This window comes from Thalassophryne amazonica, chromosome 8, assembly GCF_902500255.1.
Source record: "Thalassophryne amazonica chromosome 8, fThaAma1.1, whole genome shotgun sequence".
NCBI classification, from domain to species: Eukaryota; Metazoa; Chordata; class Actinopteri; order Batrachoidiformes; family Batrachoididae; genus Thalassophryne; species Thalassophryne amazonica.
Window position 1 is genome coordinate 115,786,120 of NC_047110.1, and position 5,269 is coordinate 115,791,388.

Sequence of the window (5,269 nt, forward strand, 5' to 3'; positions counted from 1 at the left end):
AACGGTGTTCTGATAATTATCTCACTGTCAATGTAAAGAAAACTAAACTAAAGAGATGGTGATTGATTTCAGAAAGAAAGGTACAATAGTGTCCCAATCTAGGATCAATGGTGAACTAGTGGACCTTTCTTTCTGAAATCAATCACCATCTCTTTAGTTTAGTTTTCTTTACATTGACAGTGAGATAATTATCAGAACACCGTTGAATAAAACCTTGTACCTCCCTTTCAAAACCTTCCACAGATGGAAAGTCAGACTGTAAAAAAAAAAAAAAAAAAAAAAACCCACCAGGGCTGTATCATCTGCATACTTAAAGAATGTGTGGGCTGGAGATGTGGACTGACTGTCATTTGTGTATAAGGTGTAAAGTATTGGTGAGAAAACACACCCCTGTGGTGCTCCTGTGCTCTTCCTCAAGAAGACAGACCAGATCCTCAGTGATGCAACACGTCCTCTATTCCCAAAATTTGGGAGTAGCCACAAGTCAAGTGGCAGAATTCTGCAAAGTCAGATTAGAACAGAGAGGTATAAGAAGTCCTTCGTGCCTACAGCAATAACACTATACAACAATAGACTCAAAACCTCTGTGTTATCCTGACTTGATTCCAGGCCCATTTTAACTTGTCTACCTCAAATCATAGATCCTGGTTTTATTTGCTTATTTATTATATATTTGAGGAACTAACATTTGTATTTTATGATGTATGTTTTGTGTTTTTGTGAGGTTTATTTGTGGTACGTCCAAATCAGTCTTTTTGTCTTTTGGTTACAACATATGTTGTAAGACAAGTAATGATGACCACATGAATTTCCCCTGGTGGGATAATAAAGTTTACTTTGAACCTTGAATCAAATCAAATCAATTTTATTTATATAGCGCCAAATCACAACAAACAGTTGCCCCAAGGCGCTTTATATTGTAAGGCAAAGCCATACAATAATTACAGAAAAACCCCAACGGTCAAAACGACCCCCTGTGAGCAAGCACTTGGCGACAGTCAATCAACTTCAATCAATCAACTTTTTTCTTATATAGCGCCAAATCACAACAAACAGTTGCCCCAAGGCGCTCCATATTGTAAGGCAAGGCCATACAATAATTATGAAAAACCCCAACGGTCAAAACGACCCCCTATGAGCAAGCACTTGGCAACAGTGGGAAGGAAAAACTCCCTTTTAACAGGAAGAAACCTCCAGCAGAACCAGGCTCAGGGAGGGGCAGTCTTCTGCTGAGACTGGTTGGGGCTGAGGGAAAAAACCAGGAAAAAGACATGCTGTGGAGGGGAGCAGAGATCAATCACTAATGATTAAATGCAGAGTGGTGCATACAGAGCAAAAAGAGAAAGAAACACTCAGTGCATCATGGGAACCCCCCAGCAGTCTAAGTCTATAGCAGCATAACTAAGGGATGGTTCAGGGTCACCTGATCCAGCCCTAACTATAAGCTTTAGCAAAAAGGAAAGTTTTAAGCCTAATCTTAAAAGTAGAGAGGGTGTCTGTCTCCCTGATCTGAATTGGGAGCTGGTTCCACAGGAGAGGAGCCTGAAAGCTGAAGGCTCTGCCTCCCATTCTACTCTTACAAACCCTAGGAACTACAAGTAAGCCTGCAGTCTGAGAGCGAAGCGCTCTATTGGGGTGATATGGTACTAAGAGGTCCCTAAGATAAGATGGGACCTGATTATTCAAAACCTTGTAAGTAAGAAGAATAATTTTAAATTCTATTCTAGAATTAACAGGAAGCCAATGAAGAGAGGCCAATATGGGTGAGATATGCTCTCTCCTTCTAGTCCCCGTCAGTACTCTAGCTGCAGCATTTTGAATTAACTGAAGGCTTTTCAGGGAACTTTTAGGACAACCTGATAATAATGAATTACAATAGTCCAGCCTAGAGGAAATAAATGCATAAATTAGTTTTTCAGCATCACTCTGAGACAAGACCTTTCTAATTTTAGAGATATTGCGCAAATGCAAAAAAGCAGTCCTACATATTTGCTTAATATGTGCATTGAAGGACATATCCTGATCAAAAATGACTCCAAGATTTCTCACAGTATTACTAGAGGTCAGGGTAATGCCATCCAGAGTAAGGATCTGGTTAGACACCATGTTTCTAAGATTTGTGGGACCAAGTACAATAACTTCAGTTTTATCTGAGTTTAAAAGCAGGAAATTAGAGGTCATCCATGTCTTTATGTCTGTAAGACAATCCTGCAGTTTAACTAATTGGTGTGTGTCCTCTGGCTTCATGGATAGATAAAGCTGGGTATCATCTGCGTAACAATGAAAATTTAAGCAATGCTGTCTAATAATACTGCCTAAGGGAAGCATGTATAAAGTGAATAAAATTGATCCTAGCACAGAACCTTGTGGAACTCCATAATTAACCTTAGTCTGTGATGAAGACTCCCCATTTACATGAACAAATTGTAATGTATTAGATAAATATGATTCAAACCACCGCAGCGCAGTGCCTTTAATACCTATGACATGCTCTAATCTCTGTAATAAAATTTTATGGTCAACAGTATCAAAAGCAGCACTGAGGTCTAACAGAACAAGCACAGAGATGAGTCCACTGTCTGAGGCCATAAGAAGATCATTTGTAACCTTCACTAATGCTGTTTCTGTACTATGATGAATTCTAAACCCTGACTGAAACTCTTCAAATAGACCATTCCTCTGCAGATGATCAGTTAGCTGTTTTACAACTACCCTTTCAAGAATTTTTGAGAGAAAAGGAAGGTTGGAGATTGGCCTATAATTAGCTAAGATAGCTGGGTCAAGTGATGGTACATAGCCAACTAATAAAAATAGATTGATCATATTTAAGATCGAAGCATTAATTAATGGTAGGGCTTCCTTGAGCAGCCTGGTAGGAATGGGGTCTAATAGACATGTTGATGGTTTGGAGGAAGTAACTAATGAAAATAACGACCAGGTGGACGATAGATAACAACAAATAAAACTGGTTTTTGGGACTTCCAATTTGGATGGACAAGAGTAAGACTAAGAGTCTTGAACCTACCGACCGTTAGCTGTGACATAAATACTGCTTCCCCCGTGACTTTTGTTCCTCTATTTTATCTTGTTTTTATTATACTGTTCACAAAATACTGAGATGATGAAAATAAAGCAACAGTAAAGTTCACTTATTGTTTTTGGACTAACAGACAAAGTTCATGCAGATACCCAGATCAGGCACAGGTCCATCAGTGTTTGGATACGATGGTTTTTGGACACCACCACTGAGTTGAAATTAAACAACAAAACGTGGAGGCTGTGAAGATGGAGGGAGTGCGTTAAAAATGGCCGGAACTCCTCAATAGTTCTCACTCACTCACAAATCTTCAACTGATTCCTCCAATTAAAGGTTGCGGGAGGCTGGAGCCTATCCCAGCAGTCACAGGGTGTGAAGCGGGTTCATCCTGGACAGGATGCCAGTCTGTCACAGGGTCACATCCAGACAAACAAATACATTCACACCTATGGACAGTTTAAAGTTTTCAGTCCATCTAACCTGCCTGTCTTTGGATGTGGGAGGAAGCCAGAGGAAACCCAAACAAACATGGACATGCAAACTCAAACCCATGACCTTCTTGCTGTGAGGCAACAGTGCTAACCACTAAGCCACTGTGTCATATTTTTGTTAAACTCTTTCAATTCAACTCTCTGGGGTCTTTAGAATGAGTCCACATCAATGTATTTTTTGCTTTGTTTTACGTTTCTGGGCTCCTGAAACTGAAACTCAACACCATAAGAATGTCTCAATTGTTTCATCTGAACTCTGCTGTGGTGGCATTTAAATGTACAAAAACAGTACCCGTCCAAATATTTATGGATCTGACTGTATGTGCTCTAATAAGTGCTGCTCCACCTCCCTGTAAACACACCTACTGTACATCTACATTTGTATGTTTGTGCAGTCGTCCAAAACCTTTGTCTCTAACGGCCAGCATGGGATGATGGCATTGTGCCGCGGAACTTTGCTAGCAGCTACCATGGTTACGAAGGTGGCAGTGAGCCGCCGTTGATCCACAGCTTCCGCAGCCTTCCAGCTGTACTCAGTGGCTGTGATAAACTTGAAGACAGCTCGCCTTCTCCAGCCCGCAGCTCCAGAAGGTCCAGCAGTGTTGCTCTACAACCGACCACAAGCTGACAGGAGGAGGGCCGTAAATCACCGTCAGGGCCTCCTCTGTAGTCCATGAGATCACACTCACAGCCCGCTCTGCTGCAGGCCGAACACGCCGCCTGGTCTACATAAATGTCCCGGGAAGGCCTCCCAGATCATCTCCTTCCATCACCTTCCTTGGGGTTCTGGTGAGGAAACCATATCAGCCAATTGGCCAGGGAAGCTTCTAGGTTCTGGCAAAGCCCAGCTCACCATAAGCCATTGACCAGACATTATGACCTACCAAAAAAATGGCATGTCACTTTGCCCCTCGTTTGATACCGATTGACAAACTTTGTGAGTAATGGAATTCCCTCTGACTAATATGTCCGGCATTTCGTCCTGTTGACAAGCGTGCTGGATGACCTACAATCGAGAAGGACTGCAGACCGCTGGACATCACAACCAGACTTCAGGATGCTGTCTTGCACCGGACCACAGTGCAGCTGAGAGCACTGTGGGCTAATGCTAACAGGCTATGCTAGGCACTCCAGGAAGTGTGGCGAACCAGAGACAGCTAACATCGCGCCGAGACAAACACTGAAACCAAACGAAGCTCGAGGCGGAACAAGTGCACTCTTAGCTGTTTTTGAGCATCCTTACAGCGTGGCGCCATCGCACAGTGTGACATCTCATCTCTGAAATATTTCAACATTTAAACCTGAAGGTGACAGAACGCAGTTATTTTTCCACTTTTATGTCCAGGAAATATTTGTGTAACAAAGATCAGTCAGTGGCTGTGGGTGACAACATGGCGGCTGGCATGAGGCAGGGCAAAAATGTAGACAATTTCTGAGTGTTATTTTTGTTCAGCATGTTAAGCTGTTGTGTTCATATAAAAAATAAGGCACGTGTTTAAGTGAGGAGTTTTTCAAAAGTTTGGTTAACCGCTGGAATCTTTACAGCGTCCAGACGACATGACAAAAATGATTTAAGGAGTGATTAAAAAACAAGAAGAGAAGTTTAAACTTGTGGTAAAAGGAGAGGATGAAGACATCGGAGCCGCACGCACTCGGGTCCAGACCTGTTTGGACTCAGCAGACTCCAGCAACAGTCAAATGTTTGTTCTTCTGCAGGACTTTGTCCAATACAACACTGTTG